Here is a 25,003-nt window from a genome sequence, read left to right as displayed (position 1 = left end):
CCTGCTTACGTCACTGGTGTTGGAGAAGACTCTTCAGAGTCCCTTAGACAGCAAGGAGATCAAGCCAATTAATCCCAAAGGAAATCAACCCTGAATATTCATTGGAAGGACTGATGCTGAAGCTGAAGCTCCAATACTTTGGTCATCTGATGTGAAGGGCTGACTCATCAGAAAAGTCCTGATGCTGGGAAAGAGTGAAGGAAGAGAAGGGGACAACAGAGGACGAGATGTTTGGACGGCATCACTGACTTGATGGATACAATTTCAAGCAGTCTCCAGGAGACGGTGAAGGACAGGGAAGCGTGGTGTGCTATAGTCCATGGGGTCACAAAGAGTTGGACACAACTGAGCGACTGAACAACAACTTATGTCACACGCCAATTTAAGAGTGTCCCAGTTTGAGTTCTATCATATTTCATATGGAGCATTACAATAGTGTTCCTTTGATTCTAAACCACTAGTTTCTCACCATCATCACCATCACCAGCACCACCACCATCATCATCATGCCCACATGTTAAGGTTTACCACGTGCCAGTCATCATTCTTTGTCCTCTACCTGAATTAACTCATTAAGCCTCACTACAATCCCAAGGATGCAGACTCTCTTACGTTTCCCTTTTGAGATGGGAAACAGAGAGGGTAGGTGAGAGAGGCAAGCTTTCAGCCTAGGAATCTGGGCTCCAGAGCCCGTGTTCCTACCAGTTCTATACTTTAAATCCAACCACTTGTCCTGTTGCTCCAGGAATAAAATCTAAAAGCTCAAAGCAGAGCGCACTAGGCCACCCATGACCTCATCCCCAGGTACCTTTCTAGTCTTCTCCCTGCCTCCCATATGATATATTAACACAAAATTGCTGGAGCTTCTTTTAACACTCTGGACAGACGTAGACTCCCCTTTCTCAGCTCATGCCTCCACCTGCTGAGCCTCTCTATCTCCCCTGCCCCATTCCCAAGTGATTTCACTTTGCCTTTAAGATAAACTCAGTCATCAATAACTTTTGATCTTCCCTGATCCCCCAGTGGGACAGGTGCTCACCTCCCTGCTCTGTGGTACTCTGTACATATCTCTAGCCTAAGCACAGGAGATGGACGCCATCTACCCAGGAACTGGTTGCATTCAGCACCTTCTCTTAGGTACACACTGCTTGCTCACTACCCAATATTCACTCCCTCCTTCTTCCTTGGCACCTAAACCTGCTTGTGTTGAACTCAGCAGTGTGGTGATAATTGGTCTGTCAATCCCCAGTCCCAATTTCCCTCAAATAGTTTCTCTATTCCCCAAGCCTCCTTTGAAGGTAGAGGTGATCTAATTCTGGTCAATTACAATTAAGGACATATGTACTTACAGGGAAGGCTTTTTGTTTCTTGATAAGGAAGGACAGGGAGGACTGACCCATTCTTCTTCCTTTCTTGACTGAGGATGCGATGCCTGATGGTACAGAGATGACTATTTGATCCTGAGAGAGGAAGTCAAAAATCCAAGGAAAGCCAACCAGAAAGACAGAAAGATACTGGGTTTCTGAAGATATCTTTGAGCCACTGCACCACTCACGCCTAGGAATTCTCCCCATGTCCCTGCCAGAGTTCTTGTTATTAAAGATAACTATGGCCTTTGTGGCTTAACATTCTATTATTCGCAGCCAAAAGCATTCCTGACTAACACTGTTAGTGTTGAGTGGATGGTACTTAGCACAAAGCACCTAGTCTTTGAACTTGAACCTGACCCTGTGTTCTCCATGGATGATGTCATACTGCCTCCTTTAAGACTACTTTTAGCAAATTGCATGATGAAGTGGCTCAAGAGAGAAATTTAGCAGCTGGTTGACTTTGTAAACTTACAGACATCTTGTTTTAGAAACTAAGCACTTTTTTTTTTTTGAAGTAGAAATTTCATTTAATCAAAACATTTCTGTGGGGGCTCTGGGATGTTAAGGTGGATATAAGGTATAAACACAGATTGAAGGGGGCTTGTCTCCCCTAGATTCATCACTCATGAATGGCCTCATAAAATTTACATCATTATTATAGTTGTCTAAATAACACTAACATTGTGTAAATTATTATTACTAGGTATAAACATTACAAATTTCTACTAAGCATATTTCCTTTAAAAAAATTTTTTTTAGAACTCTTTTCCACTTGCTATGAAATTTTTTTTTTCACATTTTTTTGGCCATGGGGGAATCTTAGTTCCCCTGACCAGAGATCAAACCTACACCCCCGCAGTAGAACAGGGAAGTCCCAAAACCAAGCATATTTCTTAATTTCGGTCACTCTAAAGCCTAGAATTCACCAACCTTTGGTAATTGTGCTCCAGTCCGCATGTTAAGCATTGTGTTTACTAAGCTTTTAGTTTCAGCTTCCTTCCCAGCCCACATTTCCTCTTTGTTTCATTTTTCTTATTTTAAATTGACTTCATTTTCCTGTGTTGTCAGCATCTCTGTAAGTTTTCCTTTTTGAACAGGACACGATATAACAAATTAATAAGCAGGCATTCAAAAATTTATTGTGCAAAGAAGTAGTTAACACATCACCCACTTACCTAGGAGTTATTAATTTATACATCCTATCTGGCTTTTTGTCACCAGCAAACTCAACCTTTTATACTCATTTATTTCATCTTGAGTTCTCTCATCTCTCTGTCTGTCTCTGTCTCTCTGTCTTTCTCTTTCCTTCTGGAGTAAAACTTATAATTTAGATATGGAATTCAAGATAATTCCAGCTACATGAAACAGAAGACAACAAAGAAATGCACACATGTGCATATACACATACTTTTACAGTCAAGGGGCTTTTATTGCCTCTGAGCAACAGAAATTCCAGTAACAGAGACTCAGTAATGCCTAGATCCTGGTGCCCATGTGACCTCACCAGACTCAGTCTCTCTTCAGCTTTCAACCTCATTTTCCCATCTCTCTTGTTCATTTCAGACAGGACCTCCCTTCAGCACAGCAAGAGGGCTGCTAGCTATCAATAAAGACAAAGTAGATTAGAGATAGCCTGGGACTGGAGGTGGAATTCTGGATTAACCCCAAAGGGATATGAGGAATCTTACTGGGATGATGGAAATGTCTTAAAACTGGAGTCACAGTGATGTTGCACAATTCGGTAAAGTCACTGAAAATCACTGAAGTCAAACTGTTAGTCGCTCAGTCATATCCGACTCTTTGTGACCCCATGGACTGTAGCCTGACAGGCTTCTCTGTCCATAGGATTCTCCAGGCAATAACACTGCAGTGGGTTGCCATTCCTTTCTCCAGGGGATCTTCCAGACCCAGGATCGAACCTGGGTCTCCTGCATTGCAGGCAGATTCTTTACCGCCTGAGCCACCCGAGAAGCCCCACATCACTGAATTGTATACTTACCAGTGGAAATTTTAGACCATGTAAATTACACTTCAATTACACACTACTATGTATACAATAGATAAGGAAAGAGAACCTACTCAATTCTCTGTGGTGAACTAAATGGAAGGAAATCCAAACGGGAGGGAATATATGTATAGCTGCTTCATTATGCCCTACAGCAGAAACTAACACAACATTCCAAAGCAACTATACGCCAATAGGAAAAAAATTTTTTAAGGCTGTTTAAATGGAAAAAAAAAAATCACAGCTTTTGGACGCTCACATTCCATCATCTCTGCAATCCCAATGTAAGGACCATGCCTCTTTCTCAACAGAACTATTAAAGACCCAGGATGAGTCTCCTCGGCTCTGACTGGTCTAATCCATGTTACACGCCCACCTCTGGACCAATCACTTTGGCTGAGGGGATGAATGCTTTGATTGGACTGCTCTGGGTCACATGCCTTCCCTGGAGCCAGGTCGCAGGTCTCACAGCACTTGAGTTACATTGACAGAGAGTTAGAGAGGGGGCAGTTCCCCAGGGAAAATCCAAGTGCTGCTACCAGAAAAGTAGAAATAGATCTTCATTAGGCAAAGCATCAATATCCATACACCAACACACCTTCTGCCCACAGGAGGATGCAACCTTTCACTTATGGCATCCTCTCCACTTAAACTGCATCCTGCTCCCAGCACGGCTAGGCTCCTGAGCACCGTGGCCGTGGATTACTCTGGAGCCAAAACACACAGATTACAGTCCCCAGCTTCAGCACTTCTATCTGCAGGAAGACAATAGAACACTGATCTCAATGGGTTACTGTGGGAATGAAAAGAGCTCCTCCATAGAGTCCTCAGAACAATGCCTGAGGCAGAAGAAGTGCTTTTTGGAGGGTTTGCTATGATTCCCGGGTTGTGCGGGAGATGTGGAACTCTATGAATAAATATGAAATGGTTTGTGAGTTTTAGGAGCTGTGCTGTAAACGCCTGGTCTAGTCACCCCCCTTCTCACTCCAGCATCCATTCTCTGCCTTTCTTTGAGCCCCGAGGACTTGCCCCAAAAGTGTATCACCTGGATCCCTGGACCTGCTGGCTCAGAGGAAGGCAGTGATGGGATGGGGAGATGTGGGAAGAGGGAGAAGTCAGGGTGCCTTTCCACTTTGCACATCCTCCTGTTTTTGATGCTGTGCTTTTCTTTTCTTTTTTTCTGGCTGCATTGCCTGGCTCATGAGATTTCAGGTTCCCCAAGCAAAGATGGAACCCGGGCCCCTGGCAGTGAAAGCGCTGAGTCCTAACCACTGGACCGCCAGGGGACTGCCTAATGTACCTCTCCTGGTGGCTGCTTCCTTCCTTGTTTACATCTCCTTCCTGCTAGGCCCCTCCTCCCCAGCTCTCAGCATCACCCAGAGACACACAGCTTCCTTCTGCTGTGGACCCCTGGGCACCTCAAGTAACTTATCTGTTCCCTTGACCCTGCCCAGAACACAGTCAGTTGAAAGAGAAAGGTGGAGAATGGATGGTGGGACCAGATGGGGCGTGGCTAGACCAGGCCTTTACAGCACAGCTCCTAAAACTAACAAACAATTTCATAGTCCCTTCATGAAAGACACTTCATTTGCAGAACTTCCCTGGTGGTTCAGTGACTAAGACCCCCAGCTCTCAGTGTAGGGCACCTGGGTTTCCTGGTCAGGGAACTAGGTCCCATATGCTACAACTAAAGATCCACATGCTGCGACTAAGACCCCGGGCAGTCAAATAAATAAATATCTTTAAAAATGCTTCATTTGCACCATACTGCAAAGATCCGGTTCTCTCTGGGATGCTGTCCAGGCTTCCCTGGTGGCTCAGATGGTAAAGAATCACCTGCAATGCAGGAGACCTGGGTTCGATCTCTGGGTTGGGAAGATCCCTAGAGAACATGGCAACCCACTCCAGTATTCTTGCCTTGAGAATCCCCTTGGGCAGAGGAGCCTGTCAGGCTACAGTCCCTGAGGGCACTAAGAGTCGGACACGACTGAGCAGCTAAGCACAGCACAACTGGATGCTACTAAAGAAATACTCCCTCATCATGCCTATGCCATGTTTAAGGTATCTTAATAGTCCACCTCATCCATTCACTGTTGCCCAAAAGAACCCATTTCAGAACCAGGGAATGAGGTGGTCATACAGACCAGATTATTGATGCAGGAAAGTGTGGATCCCCTTGCACTCCTAGGGTTCTGGATCCAGTGGGAGGCTTGGTGACCTGGGCATCTGTCAGTTTAAGCCAGAACCCCTAGGAGGGCAATGGAGATAGTAGATGTGGGTTCTGGGCAGGAGAAAATCAGTGAGGAAAGGAAAGACTTTCAGACTTTGCTGGTGGTCCAGAGGTTAAGAATCCACTTGCCAATGCAGGGGAGACAGGTTTGATCTCTGGTCCGGGAAGACTCCACACGCCTGGGGCAACCAAGCCCCTGCGCCACGGCTACTGAAGACACGTTCCTACAGCCTGTGTACTGCAATGAGAAGCCCGGGCACCAAAATGAGAGGAAGCTGGGGCACAGCAGTGAAAAGCCAGCACAGCTAAAAATAAATACATAAATAATTTAAAAATTTTTTTAAAGAAAGGAAAGACTTTCACAAAATGGAAACTCAACCAAAAAACAGAGCATAGAGCACAACTCTGTATTTTAAACCTACACCACTCATGTTTGAGGTGGAGTGTTAGCCCAGAAAACCCCAGAAATGTGTGAGCGGCTTCACCATGATGCATATACTAATTCAGGATCAGGTATGGGTGTCCCCACAACAAGTAAGAAGCAATATATGTTCACCAAGGACCGAAGCACTCGAGAGTCAAGACATCCCCAAGAAGCATGGCTTCAAAACCCAGGCCATTTCACCCTCAGGACAGGATGAGACACCATCCCTGAACGAGAAACAGGTTGGTCCCAAGACCTGGACTTGTAGACAATAGGCACGACCTGGGTGATCACTGCCCATCCAGGTGAGAATCCTGGGGCCCTTCATACAAACGAAAGGTGATACAGACAGGTCGCTCAGTCATGTCTGACTCTTTGCAACCCATGGACTGTATGTAGACTGCCAGGCTCCTTGTCCATGGGATTCTCCAGGCAAAAATACTGGAGTGGGTATTTGTTCCCTTCTCCAGGGGATCTTCTCAACCCAGGGATGGAACCCAGGTCTCCTGCATTGCAGGTGAATTCTTTATCGACTGAGCCATCAGGGAAGCCCAAGAATATTGAAGTGGGTTGCCTATGTCTTCTCTAGGGGTCTTCCCAACCCAGGAATCTAACTAGTGTCTCCTGCATTGCAGGTGGATTCTTTACCAGCTGAGCTACCAGGGAAGCCACAGACAGGTCACAACACAGGGCAATCACTGCGCCACAAGCCTGATGGATGATCATCGGCAGCATCCCATTCTGTATCCCTGTAACTCTGCTCCGTGGATGCTGCCACCGTCCCATCTCACATGGGAGAAAACCAAGGCTCCCGACCCAGATGTCACCTGCCCGGCATTACGGAGTCAGGCTCTGCAGACCTGAGATTTCACCCCACACCTCCCTGTTCTCAGCTATAAAAGGGGAACTAGGACAGAACTTCCTGGGGGCTGTTCTGAGTTTCAGTAAGGTCATCTCTGCAAAGTGTTTAATATAGTGTCTGACTTTTCTTTTTTTTGACCGCCCCTGTGGGATTTTAGTTAGCTCCCTGACCTGGGATTGAACTTGGACCCTAGGCAGTGAGCGCACAGAGTCTTAACCACTGGACCACTAGGGAACTCCCACATCTGACATTTTAAAAAGGACTCAATGTTTATATATTTTCTATAGTAGCACAGGGAACTATACTCAGTATCTTGTAATGCGCTATATATAATAGAAAATAATCTGAAATGTGTGTGTGTATATATATGTAAAAACCAAATCACTTTGAGGTACACCTGAAACTAACACAACATTGTAAACCATTCATCTGTTGTTTGTTTAGTTGCCAAGTCATGCAGCTGCTAACTCTTTGCGACCCCATGGGCTGCAGCCCACCAGGCTCCTCTGTCCGCAGAATTTCCCAGGCAAGAATACTGGAGCGGGTTGCCATTTCCTTCTCCATACTTCAGTATTAAAAAGAGAAGCCACTGCAATGAGAAGCCTGCACACTGCAATTAGAGAGCAGTCCCCACTTGCCACGCAGCAATGAAGATCCAGCACAGCCAAAAATAAAGTTTTTTAAAAATAAAGAAGTACCTTAAAAAGGGGGCTTAATCACCAAACAATGATCGTGGTGACCATCCTCATCTCATTTTCACCTTCATTACCATTAAACTCGCCCAGTACATAAAACCAACTAACAATCATCTACTCATGCCACCCAGCCCCGCTCAGGAGACTGCAATGCCCCCATGGAGCCTCAGGGAACACACGTTACTGATACGTACCCCTCCAAAGTCATCCCTCGATACCCAGGATGCAGCAAGCTCTCAACAGTCTGGGGGAAGGTCAAAGCCTGTCTTTCTTCCTTATGTTGTCTGTCCTCTTAACTCAGTGCACTGACTTTGAAAAAGGGCACCCAAACCCTCAGTCTTTCTAGCTGCAGAATGGGTTCACAGTATCTGCTTTGAGTGTACAATACTAAACAGTGACTTAAAGATGACAAGCAGTAAACATGCTTTGTATCTCAGAGGATCATTCTGTGGGAGCAAAGTACTTTCCAACCAATGGACTGAGGGTTCTCCTCTAAAGCCAGAAGTGAAACTCCTTCCCCAAGCATACCTGTTCATTCTTTGTGCGTTTCTGCCCACCCTAAAACAAGGACAAGCATAACCGTGATATTTGTGGAGTGACAACTACATGTCAGGGACCAGGCACATGGGAGAATAATTCATTCTTTCATCAAGCTCATAGGGTCCTGTTACTGTCATTGCTGTGTTACTAGTGGGGAAAAGGAGACACAGAGAGTTTAAGGAAGTCATCAGTCTAAGATTAGACATCTGGTGGTTAGTTATCAGAGTTAGACTGGAATTCAGACATTATCTGACTCCTGGGACAGCAGTCTTACCCACTAGGCAACCTGGATTCTAGTAAGGCTCCCTGGTCCCCAAAGCAGATGAAACTGGTTCAGCCTGTACAGCCAAGCAGAGGGGCTGCCATGTGCAGTTATGCAGGTTGTAGACTGCACAAGGGCTCCTGGCCAGGAGAGCACTGATTAGGTCTTGAATGCTACTCTCAGCTTCAAGGGCTCCTGGTTGGAGGCTGGGTCTTCATGGAAGAAGGGCTACTTTCTCCTTCTTATGTGCAGAATAAGCAGATTTTTTTAATTTACACCAAGTCGCCAGGTACAAAGCAAAGGTTCTGGTTACATCCTATGTGATATTACCTCCTTCACCTCCCAAGTACAATGGAAGTGTGTTTGGTATTGCCTAGACCAGTGCCTCAACCATAGGGCAAAATAGTGTAAACTTCTTAGTTGTCACTGAAAAAGTCAAAAGAAACTGGTGAAATTAATTAGTTTTTTAAGTCTTTATTGAATTTGTTACAATATTGCTTCTACTCTATGACTTGGTTTTTTGGCTGCAAGGCATGTGGAATCTTAGCTCCCAGACTAAGGATTAAACTTGCACAACCTGCTGGAAGGTGAAGTCTTAACCACTAGATTTCCAGGGAAGTCCCCGAATTTAAATAATATATTTAATTTAACCCAATAAATCCAAAACATGATCATTTCAACCTGTAATCATTATACGAATTATTCACGAGACTTGCATCATTTTTTCTTCAAAACATGGTGTGTATTTTTCACTTCCAGCACATCTCAGTTTGAACCGGCCCCATTTCAAGGTCTCGGTAGCATACATGTGACTGTTGTTTTGGACAGAGCCGATGAACAGTCACCAGGAGATGATCACCAGAGTGGCCCATGGGCCTCTGTAAGCAGGAAAGAGATGGATTCTCACTTCTACTCACTAAGATTCCTAATTTTTTATTCCAGGAAATCAGAAACCATTGACAAAGACTTAAATTTGGAAAGGCAAGAGGTTTAGATCCCTGTCTGGGTAAAAACTCTTTCAAGTAGACAGAATTTAAACCCAGGATCCTGGGTTGAGAAGGATGCAGTTTGCTTGTTTGGTTTTAATTTTTTAACTTATTTTTTAATTTATTTTTAATTGGAGAATAATTGCTTTACAATGTGCTAGTTTCTGCCATACAACAACGTGAATCAGACCTAAGTATACATATGTCCCCTCCCTCTTGAACCCCCCTCCCAACCCTATCCCCCTCTAGGTTTTATCTCACCCCTCTAGATTTTCACAGCGTCCAGGGCAGAATGAGCTCCCAAGGTACTGATGAACCAATTTGCAGTGTAGGAATAGAGATGCAGATGAAGAGAAAAGACTTGAGGACATGGGGTGGGGGGAAGGAGAGGGTGGGACAAATTGAGAGAGTAGCATTGAAACATACACATTACCAGAGGTGAAATAGATAGCTAGTGGGAAGCTGCTGTGTACACAGAATGCAGTTCTGAAGGCAAAAATTGCTACTGAGAGAGGCTGCCAGTCATTGTATAAAAGAAGGATTCAAGACTAACACAAATAAATAGATAAGTAAACAATTATGTAAGTTAACTGGGGGAGAGGTAAGGGAAAGCGCTTAGAGCCTCCAAAAGAGTGACAAACGTAAAAGAAAGATAGGAAGGTATAAGTTAGGAGAAAAAACAAAATCTGTGTTTGGCAATCACCACAGTAATAATTGGGCTTCCCTGATAGCTCAGTCGGCAAAGAATCCGATGCAGGAGACCCCGGTTCGATTCCTGGGTTGGGAAGATCCCCTGGAGAAGGGAAAGGCTACCCATTCCAGTATTCTGGCCTGGAGAATTCCATGGACTGTATAGTCCGTGGGGTCGCAAGGAGTCAGACATGACTGAGCAACTTTCACAGTAATAATTACTTTAGGCAAAAATCATCAATGGATGTAAAAACCAGTAGTAATAGTCGGAGGAATTACAAGGTCTCTATGTTGTCTTGAAGTATTTCCCCACAAACTACTTATTGGTATTTAGTATAGTAAAGTGACTTATTTCCACATGGCAACTTCAGAGAGGAGAAAGAAGCGATCGACATGTCTGGAGGGGACAGATGGAAGCACACACCTACAGACACAATGCAGTGTCAGGCCAACCGTGCAGTCTGCATCTAAGCGTGAGGAAGCAGCAGTTAAACCAAACAGAGACGCATGCTGGGAAATAACTGTCTTCTACTCTTTAGACCTAACAGGTTTGTGAAGTCAAAGAAAGACCAAGAAGCTCTTCTAGATTAAAGGAGATCGAAGAACTGTAACAACCAAAGGCAACACATCATCTGAGACCTGTTTAAACATTTTTTTAATTGACATATAGTTGATTTACAACATCATGTTAGTTCCAGGTGTACACAAAAGTGATTCCATTATATATATATATGTATATACTTTGATTATATACTTTTCATATTTACGTTTCATACATATACTTTTTCATATTCTTTTCCATTATAGGTTATTACAAGATACTGAATATAGTTTCCTGTGTTATACAGTAGGTTCTTGTTGTTTATTTCATATGTAGTAGTGTGTATCTGTTATCGACTTTCTTTTGCTATAAACTCCATTGTTGAGACAATTGGAGGAATCTGAAAAAGGTCTGTAGATTGATCGTAATGTTATGTCAAGGTTAGTTTCTTGATTTTCATTAGACTATGGTGATGTAAGAGACAGTCTTTGCTTTTAGAAAATTTCAGAATAAAAGGGTGCTGTGTCTTCAATATCCTCTCAAATGGTTTAGAAAGAAAGTATGTGTGTATATATTACAGATATTTCATATATATATACATGTTTTACACACATGGGAAGATGGATGAAGCAAATGTGATAAAAATGTTAACACTTGGACATTTGGAGATGAAGAATCTGGGTGAAGGCTGTACCAGATTCTTTGTGCTATTCTTACAACTCTTCTATAAATCTGGAATTATGTCAGAATAAAAGTATTTTAACAAATAGAGGATGCAGAAAAATGTCCAGGCAGGACACACTGAGGAGCCGCACAGAGCCGTGGCGTGGAGAAAGAAAGGATGCAAGAGAAATCAAAGAGGCTGGATCCACGGGACTCTGTGACCCACGGGAGGGGCCAGAGGGGGTGGGAAGGTTCCCAGGTTTCTGGGTTGGTTCACGGGTGATGTCATTATCCAAGGACAAGAACAGTATCTTCAGAGAATCTGGACCATGCTAGGGAGGTCAGTGACCCAAGGCGGGGCATGTCCCATGGGACTGTGTTAATTCAGAATCAGCTCCACTTTCCAACCCTTTGGGTCAGGGAGCCGGGGGTGGGGAGGGATATGCCATCTCGATGAAGCTGCCTAGAAACAACCAATCAGAAAAGCTAGTTTTCTCCCCTACACGTGGGTATTTGTGCATAATAAGCTAATATATTATCTGGAGGAAACTCTCCTCAATGACAGTGCTCCAAGAAGGAACACACTGCTCCTGAAACAGACAAGCGTTCTTCTCCAAACTCCGTAACTGGCCAGTCACTGCAAGGGGGCATCTCCCCTGCTCCCTCCGCTCTCTAAGTCCCATCACACTGGCTGCCCTTCTTTACAGCCCAGAGGCGTTTATTTCTCCTTCTTCAGGCCTTTCTTTACCTGCCATCATTCCCCTCTACTCCCAGTTCCAACGTCACCCAGACATTGGTGAAAGGCAGAAAGCCTTTCTCTGGCGACCCTGTTCAAGAGGCTTTAAACCCATGGTTCTTTGCAGGTCCTCTCAGTCAGGTTACCTGTTCCACTGCTTAGACTTTTGACTTCACCATGGTTATATGTGCACTTGTTTATCTTCTGTCCCTGTCCACAGGGTCTCTGTCTTTGTTATTCTGGGCTGGCGTCCCTGTTCTGTAACATGGCACTCCAACACATCATAGGTGCTCAATTAATGCAGGTTACGAATAAGTCGGGGAAGTGTCACTGGACATTTCTAGGGCAGTCCCCAAATGTCATGAGGTAGGACTCTGAGACTATTCCTGAGGATCTGAGCTCTCTGAGATCTGTCTCTCATGCTGCCTGGGGGAGGCTGGAATGCATTTCCGTCACACAAGCTTAAACTTCATGAATGGGAGGGAGACACGGGCTACTTCTATATCCTGGTTACTGAGGGGTCAGACAGCCACGGGGGAAACCAGGAAACCATCCAGAACCTCTGTGATCTGGGGACAGAGACACCCTGTGCACCTAAGAAGCTGGAATGTTATTAAGGGTGACTGCATGTCCTGGTAACAGACTGGTGCCCTTTTTAAAAACCCGTTCCTGCAGGACCGCCAAGGGAAGTAAGCAAGCATGCATTGTGCACTTGGCCAGGGCGGGGGGCGGGGGGGGGGGGGGGGGGGGGGCGGGGAAATGGTTGATAACAGTTTGCATCAAATAACCTCACTGCATCAAAGGCTGGCACCCTGGGAGGTTGATGGCTGGAATAACCCCAGGGAAAGTAAAGAGGATCAGATCACAGCGCCCCCTGCGTCCCGGACTCTGGGAGGGAGGGGGGGCCCCTCACCCTCATCAGCACACATCTTGTCTCTGCAAGCCCCAAAAAGGGAAGCGATTCACATCCTCTTCCCAAACGCCATCTCGGCAACAAAGCGGGCAATGTGTTTCATCTCGGCCCGCGGATCCAGCTGAGTTTACAGCAGTGGGTGGCTTTCAAACCTAACATTTGATCAAAATGAAAAAGTGGCCCTTCCTTTCAGCCGGTGACAAGCCTGCACGTATAAATCACAGCCCTTCCCGGGGAGGGCTCCTCAGCGTACAATCGATGGGGCAGCCCGGCCACCTCCGTCCCCATCTGGACAAAGGGGGCTGGGGCTTTTCCAGGGGCCCCGGGAGCTTTTAAAGGCCCCTTGTAAAAAAAAAAAATGAGACACACACCATTCTGAGCACGACTGCGGGCATGGAGGAAAGCCCTCCTTAATAAAGATTTGCATTTTATTGGGTTTGAGGGCTCAGTGGAAGCCACACTTTCAGTTGGAAGGAAGCTCCGAAATCCAATGCTAAGATCCGAGGATGGACAGAAATGTTGAGGTTTCAGAGCTTTCGGGTTCTAAGTAAAGGGAACAGACAAGTGCGTTTGACTGGCAAAGATGACGATTTTAAAATCACAAGTCACTGATCAATTGATAGTAAAAATAGTATGTTGATAAATTAATAATAGCAATTATGGAATGGGCTTCCCTGGTGGCTCAGTGGTAAAGGATCTACCTGCCAACGCAGGAGATGTGGATTGGATCCCTGGGTTGGGAAGATCCTTGGAGAAGCAAATGGCAACCCACTCCAGTGTTCTTGCCTGAGAAATTCTATGGACAAAGGAGCCTGGCGGGCTACGTCCATGGTGTTGCAGAAGAGTCAGACACAACTATGCAACTAAACAACAACAACAATCATATAACAATATAGTATAATACCTAATAGTATAGTAAGAAAGACAATGACAACAGTGGGTGACAATTTCATCGAGCCTTCACATAAAGCTGGCCAGGTGCTCGAACATTTGACATCACCATCTCCTTAATCTCTCTTTTTTTCAAGCTTCATTGATATAGAATTAACATGTAACACTGTGTAAGTTTCAGTTTTCCTGAAACTTAATTTAACACTGTGTAATTTTCAGATTTCACAATCATTTTGAGATTGTGATACTATTAATATATACCATATTTGATCATAGATACAGTGATGGAAATGAAACCTTAATCCTTACGACAACCCTACGGTGTGGGCACTATGATCATCCTGTTTTGCTTACGGGGCAAAGGAAACTGCCAATGCTCAGACAGCCCAGGAAGGGGCAGGCCTGACACAGGCTACATCAACGGGACTCCATCTGGATGGGTCCTCACCTCGGAAAAACTGCCCTGTGTCCCCTGCCTCACGTTCTCCCATCAGAACCCTGAGGTGGGCTTGTTTGTACAGAAGAACCTACCAGGTCATCAGCTCCACTGTAAACAGCTGAAGTGTCCTTGGGGGAGAAGGCTTTGGGACTTTCTTTTGAAAAGTCAAAGTTATGAAAGTAATTACATCCAATCTGCCTTTTAACCAAATGTGCATCATAATTGAAACCACCTGTTCACTAAAACAAACAAACAAACAAAGATAGAATGAAATGTTACTTTCAGTGAAAAAATGGCAACTTGACTTATTCCTACAAAACTGAGTGATGATACTAGAAAGTTTATATTTATATTTGACTTTTGTAGCTCCATCATAAAGAGGGACATTTTTTGGCAAAGGCTTAGAATGTTTCATCAAAGTAAAGAAGGTCCTCTCTTGATAATGAAATCACTCTTTTTTACTTCTCTTGTCTTCTATGGTGAGCTGGTAGAACCCCCACCAGACATCCCCTGGCTTTGTCTTCAGTGATTGTGCATGTGGTTGGAGCAGCTCACCAAAAAAAAAAAAAAAAAAAAATCACTTCTGTGCATCTAAAGAACTTCTGCATCTTTATCTGAAAATTCACTTTGTAAAACACTGCACGGCTTTGCATTATATTGGTGGATATTTCTGACATACTTAAATTAATGAATGATCAAGGAAAGACTCTTGACAGACAATAGCTTCAACACTTAACTAGCTTTTTAACTACTCACATCATTAAGGAATCTTTGCCTGAGAGGAAAACGTTGGCCTTTGAACACAGTCTCATAACAGGATACAAGATCACAGCTGTGTGGATCCCAAGAGGTAACACATTGCAAGAACTCAGGAGAAATGAAGCCACCCTTCTTCTGCATCCCACCTCCAGACCCTATTTGCTCCCCTTCATGAAATTTCAGGTACCGTCTGCGGATGTCTTATTGCTACCGTTTTCCTATGCTGCCTTTGGGAAAGGCACTGGGGCTGGGTTCTGTTTGCTGTTGGTGGTGGTACTCTTATTTTGTATGTGTGTGCTGGGTCTTTGTTGCCACACGTGGGCTTTCTCTAGTTGCAGTGAGCGGGGGCTACTCTCTAGTTGCGGTGTGTGGGCTTCTCGTTGCGGTGGCTTCTCTTGTTGTGGGGCACAGGCTCTAGGCATTCAGGCTCAGCAGCTGTGGCTCCTGGGCTCCAGAGCACAGGCTCAGTAGTTGTGGCTCACTGGCTTTGTTAGCCAGTTAGCCCGCGGCATGTGCAATCTTCCTGAACCAGGGATCAAACCCGCGTCCCCTGCATTGGCAGGTGAATTCTTAACCACTGGACCACCAGGGAAGTCCCTGAAGCTGGTTTTGAGCTGAGCCCCTAACAGCCACTTAGTTAAGCTGGTCATCCCCCAGTAAGTGAGTGGGATGTGGATGGAGACACAGCATCACTGCCCCCGTACTGCGGGGCAGACGCCTGTGTCTAAAGCCGATGTTCCTGTCCTTGAGAAATCCAGGACAGACAAAACTCCATGTCCCTGGACCCGAGTTCCTCGTTCCCCATGTCTCTGGCTTCCTTACCTTCCTTCACTCTGATGAATGAACTCCCCGGGGTTTAAACTGCTGAGATCGCACGATCGTGGTGTTTCATACCTCCCTGTGATTCTCATTTGTCTGCTAACATGAAAAAGAAAAAAAGCAGCCTCTCTTCTTTCCTAAAGCAAAATGCTGAGAGGAAAGAGACTAATCCAAACAACTCCTCGGGATGGCTGCACATCAAACGTCTTTTCCTCGAGTCTGAATTGGAGAGCTAAGTCCTCCGGAATTGGAAGCATATGGCCTTCATCTGCTCCCCCAGCCACAAGAATGGAAAAAAAAAAAACTAAAAGAAAGAGGAGCTTGGAGAAATATGTTTCAGTTTTTTTGCAGCGCCTCTAACGTCTGAAAACAGTTCAAGATGCTACCCATCAAAGCCACCAGTCACCATGCATTTTCTTTGCCCAATGACTAACTGTTTCAAGACCACCAATGGAGACATTTGCTATTTGGGGAAGTCCTGACTTCAAAAGGTCTGTTCTTGCTGAGGGCGATGTGACGGCAAGGGCCAGGCAGGCAAGCTCTGTTTTCCTTGGAACCTGCTAATTGGAGATTCTCCACACACAGACTCAGAGACACCCTTGGAACTTCTGGCCAATACGTGGGCAATAGAAAACAGTCGTCTTGGAGCTTTTCAAGTGTCCCCCCTCCCCATGTTTCTGCACTCCTGAGGACCACCACAAATGTTCTGTTGCATCAGCCCTCTCTCTGGTTTGGAGTGATGCTGTTTTTTTTTTTTTTTATTAAATAATGTATTTATTTTTGGCTACACTAGGTCTTCATTTCTCTAGTTGTGGCAGCAAACAGGGGCTATTCTCTAGATGCAGTGCTCAGACTCCTCATTGTGGTATTCTCTCTCATTGCGGAGCACAGGTCTAGGCACACCGGCTCAGTGGTTGTGATGCATGGGTTTACTTGCCCTGGGGCATGTGGATTCTTCCTAGACCAGGGATGGAACCCGTGTCTCCTGCATTGGCAGGTGGATTCTTAGCCACTCTATCACCAGGGAAGTCTAACAGAAGTTTTAAGACAGGGGAAATTTTCTGGCCCACTTTGGCCAACCCTTTAGGTTACAGACGAGGGAACTCAGGTGTACACAGCTGAGGTCAGTCATTTGGGAAGAACTAGGACCAAAATCAGATTTAAGGATGTCCTGTCTGCCCTGATTCTGCATCTTGAGGTTCATCTGTGCAAAGCGGGACTTCCCTGAAGCTCCACTGCTTAAGACTCCACACTTCCATTGCAGAGAGCGTGGGTTCAATTCCTGGTCAGGGAACTAAGAGCCACATGCTCCATGCAGTGGCTAAAGAATAAAAAAGATGAATGAATAAATGTACATCAGTGCAAAAACTCTGTCTTATTTCTGGATCCGAGCACACAGCAGCTATTTGTCTGATGGATGTTGAGTAAGTGAATGATATATGTGGTCAATGAGCAGACACCATGAATTTAGAGTCTTTGCTTGCAAGCAACTGAAAACAATACTGGCTCCCATAGGTACAGAAAGAATTGCCATGTATACCCTCAGAGCCAGAGGGGTGCTTGGACAATGGGTGGAGCAGTTCAAAGAAGCAAGTATGGAATGAACAACTGTAAGGGGAACTCCTGAAATCCAAAAGTTCACATTGAGTGTCTTTGCGGGGGTTAAGTCCTGAATCAATCAGTTCTAAAGCCTTGCAAGATTCATGTGCCACGAATACAGCATCTGAGTAATATCTCTCTTCACCGTTCATCACAGCCAGGTTGTCCCATTTCTTTGATGGTTCAGGCCTGACATCTATGCCCTGACGTGGAGTTAGCAGAGGGGGCATCAATTTCCTTCGATCACATGGGGAAAGCGTGAGGTTCCTTCAGGCACGTCAGGGGCTGTTATCAGCAGGCACACATGGACACTGACACTTATATTAATGAAAATTAAATAAAATTAAGAATTCAGTTCCTCAGTGTCACTAGCCTCATCTTGAGTGTCCAATGGCCCTACTGGATAGCCCAGACACTTAGCATATTTCCACGGTCACACAAAGTCCTTCTTTAAAAATTAATTAATTTGGCTGTGCTGGGTCTTAGTTGTGGCACTTGCGATCTTTAGTTGCATCATGCAGGATCTAGTTCCCTGATCAGGGATTAAACCCAGGCTCCCTGCACTGGGAGCACACAGTCTTAGCTACAGGACCACCAGGGAAGCCCCTCAAGGAAGTCCCCACATGAAGTTCTACTGAACAGCACTGCTGCCACCAAGTTCAGGTTCCCTGTGCTATTCTCTTTTATTCCTGTGGATTTGCTGCGTCTGTGTCTGTGTGTCTGCGTATATGTGTGTGCACACAATGCATCCATCTCAAATTGTTATCACATAGCACAGGGAACTCTACTCAACAATCTGTAATAAGCTATATGGGAAAAGAATCTGAAAAAGAATGGTTAGATGTGCAACTGAATCAGTTCACTGTACATCTGAAACTAACACAACATTGTAAATCAACAATAAGTAAGTGTTAGTCACTCAGTTCAGTTCAGTTCAGTTCAGTTGCTCAGTCGTGTCCGACTCTCTGCGACCCCATGAATCACAGCACGCCAGGCCTCCTTGTCCACCACCAACTCCCGGAGTTTACTCAAACTCATGTCCATCGAGTCGGTGATGCCATCCAGCCATCTCATCCTCTGTTGTCCCCTTCTCCTCCTGCCCCCGATCCCTCCCAGCATCAGGGTCTTTTCCAATGAGTCAACTCTTCCAATGAGGTGGCCAAAGTATTGGAGTTTCAGCTTCAGCATCAGTCCTTCCAATGAACACCCAGGACTGATCTCCTTCAGGATGGACTGGTTGATTAGTCAATCAGTTGAGTTCAACTCTTTGTGACCCTCTGGACTATACCCTGCCAGGCTCCCCTGTCCATGGGATTCTCCAGGCAGGAATACTGGAGTGGGTTGCCATTCCCTTCTCCAGGGGAATCTTCCCAACCGAGGAATCGAACCCCTGTCTCCTGCACTGAAGGCAGATTCTTTATGATCTGAGCCACTAGGGAAGCTCTAATATAAAGTAAAAAGTAAATTTAAAAAACTAAGCAAAATTATTATCACAGATGTATCCATGTCACATCTGATTCTTCTTTGGGATGTTAGACTATCAAGTGCAGGCATTATTGTATATCTGGCACTGAGGGAAACCTGAGCACCAAGCAGGCACTTCATAAATATCTGCCAATCAACATATGATGAACATTTCAAACCCACCACCATGATGATCATTCTTGCAATTTAACAGAAATTATTTTAAAAATTAAATAGTCTTCATCCCCAGTCCTCTTGGGCTCTAAACTGTTATTTTGCCTTTGCTGCTCAAAAACATCACTCTCATTAGCAGGTTTCAAATCAGTTTGATCCTGCTGTAAAGACGAAAGAACAGCTGTATTTATTTTTGCACTCATCATGGGCCTGTAGAGCAGTGTCTGCTTGATAAGTAAGACCAACGAGAGAGCCCAAGAAGGAACAGAATAGGATTCCCCTGGTGGCCCAGAGGTTAAGAATCACCTGCCAATGCAGGGAGCATGAGTTCGAGCCGTGGTGTGGGAACTAAGATGGCCACATGCCCTGGGGCAATTAAGCCCATGAGCCACAACTACAGAGGCCCAAGTACCCTAGAGCCCATGCTCACAACAAGAGAAGCCCCCACTCGCCACAACTGGAAAAAGCCTGTGCGCAGCCTAAATAAATAAAATTTTAAAAAAAAAAATTTTTTTAAAGGAATAAAACATTCCTTGGGTGTTGGAGGCCTGTTGAGCTGCCCAGGGAAGGGGTTGGAGATGGCATCTCGGCAGAGGTCGCAAGATGAGACCAGCTTCAGAGAGCCCAAAGAGAAGCAAGAATCTCTGTGTTTATTCTCAGAATAAAGTCAGAGGAAGGACTCATTCATAAGGATGGGTGGCTTGGTTCCGCACGCAGCTATAGAAAATGACAAGCAGAAGGTCAAGGAAGCTCTTCCTAAGCAACAGGATGTGGACTGGCCAGTGATGAGGAGGTGAGCCTAGACTCTGTCCCGGGGATACTCCTGGGACCTCACGGGCATCCTCCAGCCCCTCTAAGCCTCAGTTTTCTCATCTGCAAGATGGGGATGCTCCTGCATCCCTGCTGTCGAGGGGATTTATCAGGGTGCTTGGCTGTGATGAGTGTGCACACATCCAGCACATGGAAACACGTGTCTGCGGCTCCCATGTGTGTGGCTCGTGCCAGTTTGTGCTTCTCTTCCTGTTTCAGTTAGGAGAACAAGGGGTACAAATTCAAGTGCGTCCTTGTGTGAGCAGGTTTCCCTGCCACACTCCTCTGAAGGCTGAGGGAAGCGTTCAGGTCTTGTCAGTTTCCCCCAGTGGTTCTCAGGTCCATTTCCTACACGACTCCTGTACAAAGTACCCCTACCTGAGCCCTCACGGGCTCTGGGGCACACAGGTCCTCCAAAGCCTCACCCCCAGTCATGTGCTCCTGTCCTGGGGACTACAGGACTGGTCCAGGCCCCACTCCAGCGTCCTTGGTGGTCAAGACACTCACCCCAAAACTAGCAGGCCCTGGACTGGTTCTGTAGGGTGCTCAGGTACATGCGCACACACACACTTACACACACCCTCTACACACCACTACCACCCACACAAACGAACACACACATACACACACATACTCACATTCTACCTACCCACACAAACTCACACCCCTCTGCACATACCACCACCATCTACACACACATCCCATCATCTATAGACACACACACATCCCATCTACACAAACATGCACACAGATACACACACACACATATATCTATACACACACATACCCACACCCCTATATACCACCACCTACAAAAAAAAAAATAGACACATATACACACCACCATCTACACATACATCCCACTTATACAAACACACACATACACAACCACCTACACACACAATTAACTTAAAAAGTAGTTATGATATCATTCTGATATTACTTTATACCACTTACTACCAATTTTTTAGTGAGAAAACCCAACTCTGACATCAGGAAATGTAAAAAAGAATAGCACTACTTTCATTTGCTCATGAAGCATGATCATCAGTGCAAACATTGATCCAAGCCACAGGCTCCCAACTTTTGAGCTGGGTAAGCAGATATTAATTCGCAGGTGGCTCAGTGCTAAAGAATCTGCCTGCCAATGCAGGAGACACAGGTTCGATCCCTGGATCAGGAATATCCCCTGCAGGAGCAAATGGCAACCCGTTCCAGTATTCTTGCCTGGGAAATCCTATGAACAGAGGAGCCTGGTGGGTGGGCTATAGTCCATGGGGTCGCAAAAGAGTCAGACATGACTAAGCATGCATGCACAAGCAGATACTAAAGATTTAAAATCCACTCTATGATTACATAGAGTCGAGACTTCTTTCTTTACAAAAGAGGTTGTATAACCCTTCTTTCTCTGAGTAGTCATGACCTGGGGCCACAATACTCTTTCTACCATTTTAGAAAAGTTTTCAACTCTCCCAACCCATGAGCATCCACCCAGGGCAGGCAGCCTGCCCCACTCTGGGCCTCTCTGCTCTGGGGACTGCATCCCTGGGGTTGCTGGGGGTTGAGAGGAGCCTGACTTGCCTACAGAAGTAATTCCTGCCACACCAGCTCCTAAGAAGCAGCAGTTACCCTGACACAGGTAGCCCAGTGGACTGAGAACCCTGATGGCGCTGCACGGGTCCCTGTTGCTGTGTTCAGAATCCCCAGTGGGAATTGGAGAGAAGCTCAGGTGGAGAGCGGTGGCTGCCCCTGTCTTGCTGTGGAGTGATGGACACCCTAGAGAAGGGCAGAGGGGGACACATTTCTTTTCTCGCCTCCAAGAGCGGAAGAAACAAGCAGAAGCATGGGACTGGATGGATCTTGCCCTTAGTGATGGGGGTCAGGGATTCCTTGCATCCTTTAGACCTGTCTGAATTTAGCAATCTGATTGCATCGAGGCAGAAAAACCACACACATATTGGGGGTGATGGAGGTGGTGTGGGAAACCCCAGGATGGCAGTTTCCATGAATGCAAGTGGTGGGATCAGTAAGAAAGCCAGGCTTGGAAAGAGGCAGCAGATACAAGCCAGGGATACAAGCCAGGGACAGTCAGGGGACAGAGAGGGCCTTCATGCATTCCCCCAAGAGTTCCCTTCTCATTTCAACGTGATCAGGTTATATACAGGAACCCCCAAACTCCTATTTGATTTAAGTGAGGGGGCATACAGTCATCCTGGTATTCAGCTTATTGGGTTTCTTAGTATTGGGCTGGCCAAAAAGTTCATTTGAAATTTTCCATACGATGTTACAGAAAATCCGAATGGCTTAGCTAACACAATATAATGTATAGAGATATTTAATATGTAGGTGTGGGGTGCAGGTGTCTGGCTTGGGAGATGGAGAAGCAAAGAGAGACAGAAGGAAAGACAAAGAGGGAGAGACAGAGAGACGTTACATGACTTTGAATATAAATGGGGCTTCCCTTGAAGCTCAGTCAGTGAAGAATCTGCCTGCAATGCAGGGGACCTGGGTTCAATTCCTGGGTCGGGAAGATCCCCTGGAGAAGGAAATGGCAACCCACTGCAGTATTGTTGCCTGGAGAATCCCATGGACAGAGGAGCCTGGCAGGCCCCAGTCCATGGTGTTGAAATGTCTATCTCCTCTATTTATCTTCAGTAAATTGCATTGGGTTGGCCAAAAAAATTCGTTCAGGTTTTACTGTAAGCTGTTACAGAAAAACCCCAAAGAACTTTTTGGCCAGCCCCATAAAAATCCACCTCTATTTTAGGTGGAAATAATTACACTTTGAGCAGAAAAACAAAAGCCACCTCCCAAGAAAAGCAAACTGCCGAGCTGACAAGACTCATTACAAGGCCGGACCTGGCATGGGGTCTCCGGGGCGAGCAGGAGGCTGTGACATTAACACATGGTTCATTACAACCGAATTAGAGATTGGTTCCTCCAGCGCTCCAGAAATTAGGGATGGTCAGTAGCAACTTGATTTTCCCATGAAAGCAGGAAGCATCTTGTTCAATGCTGGAAAATCACTAATTATAGTGTGGAAGCTATTTAAATGCACAGACACCCTCTTGCCCCTCTAGTTTTCTGTTTTAACTCTGTAATTTCCAGATGTCAATGTCCTCTCCTCCGGAGAGCTGTGGTTGGTTGGAGAATCAAGAAAACAAGTAGCACGGGGATTTCCTTGATGGTCCAGTGGCTAAGACTCTGCGCTCCCAATGCAGGGGGCCTGGGTTGGATCCCCGGTCAGGGAACTAGATCCCACACACTGTAACTAAAGATCTTTGCCACAGCGAAGATCCAGCACAGCCAAATAAATAAAAAATGTTTAAAAAGTAATGCAGCTGAAAAATCACGTTTATACCTGTATGTCCAATGGGGTCATCACATTGAGTTGAGAAAGATTCAGCTCTCTAGGAAAGACAGAATAATTCTGAGTGGCCTGGATCCTGCTGTCGTAACACACCATGATTTTGTGCTCTAGGTAGATGGGTTGGATTCTGATTCACTTGGTAGGTCGGTCTCAGAACCCCAGCTTCTTTCCATGACAGCCTCCCCTGCTGTTTGGTTATTCTAGTCTCTAAGACACATTTGTCATTCAACTTTATTCAATGTGACCATGCAATACAAGCTAAATATTTCTTTTGGCGCTCCATCCAAGAAAAAAAAAAAAAAAAACCGTTGGTTCCAAGAGCAGAGAACAAATTCAACTTTTCAAACCCTAAGGATTTTTCAAGGGTGATTCATGCACGCGATCATTCATTTACTTACTCATTCACCCAACACGTATCTGTTGTGTGCCCATGGGATGCCTGGCACTGTTCTGGGTGCCGAGGACACAGCTGAGAACAAAACAGACAAAAGACCTCCCTACTGGAGATGACCTGTTTATAGTGGAAAACCAGCACCAAAAAAGATAGGTAATAAAGTGTAGAGTAGATGACATAATGACAAGACAGACAGGGGATAAGGAATGTGGGGAGACAATTTTAAATAGGGTACCTGGGAGCCTCACTGAGCCAAAAGGATTTAAATAAAGCCCTGGAAGAGGCAAACTCAGAGTTTTCAGGGCTTTGTAGGCAAAGGAGACAGCACGTGCAAAGGTCCTGGGGTAGGAGCTTGACTGAAACATTTGAGGCCAGTGAGGAGGAGGGAAGGGGATTAGGAGAGGAGTGTGTGTGGAGGCAGGTAAAGATCACACCTTGCAGGCAATGGTAAGGACTTGGTGTTCATTTTCAGTGAGATGGGAACCATGGAAAGAGTCAAGCAGAGATAAGTCTGTCATAGACAGACTTTAAGAGATCATTGAACTGAGAGTGGATGTGAACTGCAGCAATATGGCAGCAGGAAACTAGTTTGGAGGTTCTCATAAGCGTCCAGGTGAGAGACAATGGTGGCTTTCACGCTATGTGGTTTTTCCCTGAGGACTCCTGAAATGTAGCCTCTTGTAAGAAGCAGATTCTGGTATATCCCTTACTACAGGGTACAGCCTGTCTGCGGGGACAGTCCTCAGATACAAGCTCCATCTGTGCTGTGCCCCGCTGAAAACTCTGTGCTGTCTAGAGCATCCCTCTGGTATCCTCACTTGCCCTCCTCTTGATAATAAGCTCTCCCTCTCTTCTTCCTGATCCTTTGTTATCTAGGTGTCCCAAGGGTTGGCAACCAGAGCTATTCCAAAGAAGACTTGATTCTTTGCCAACAGCTACGACAAGAATTCAGCCAGGCTTTCACTTATGGCTTATCCTCGTGATCCTGTCTGCCTTTGAAAATGGAGGCTTCTCTATTTCCTTTTTTTAAGCATCCTTGAGCTTATTCTGAAATATTTATGTGTTTATTTTTGGCTGTGTCAGTCTTTATGGCATGACGTTTCTTTCATCATAGTGGGCAGCTTTCTCTCCGGTTGCAGTGTGCGGCGCTCTGGTTGTGGCACATGGACTCAGGAGTTGCCCCGCGGCATGTGGGATCTTCGTTCCCAGACTAGGGATTGAACTTGCATCCCCTGCATTGGAAGGCAGATTCTTAACCACTGGACCACCAGAAGTCCGCGGCTTCTTTATTTCAATCCAGAGAAGATTGTTTCTTCTCTGGGTTCCTCCCTGGCTTAAAATGTAATATCCCAAGAGGGTTTTCCTCT

At 45.5% G+C, this 25,003-nt stretch overlaps 1 protein-coding gene and 1 non-coding gene across 2 annotated transcripts in view; one reads left to right on the top strand and one right to left on the bottom strand.

The window, feature by feature from the left end:
• Window positions 1-25,003, bottom strand: part of TMEM132C (transmembrane protein 132C) — a 445,343-nt gene that overhangs the window by 331,506 nt on the left and 88,834 nt on the right. The gene's annotated exons all lie outside the window — the stretch shown is intronic.
• On the top strand, window positions 23,051-23,123 carry TRNAG-CCC. Its single transcript has one exon. It is a non-coding gene; the product is annotated as a tRNA-Gly (tRNA).

This window comes from Cervus elaphus, chromosome 5, assembly GCF_910594005.1.
Source record: "Cervus elaphus chromosome 5, mCerEla1.1, whole genome shotgun sequence".
NCBI lineage: Eukaryota > Metazoa > Chordata > Mammalia > Artiodactyla > Cervidae > Cervus > Cervus elaphus.
Note: the sequence above shows the minus strand (reverse complement) of the source record. Positions and strands in the feature narration are given on the sequence as shown.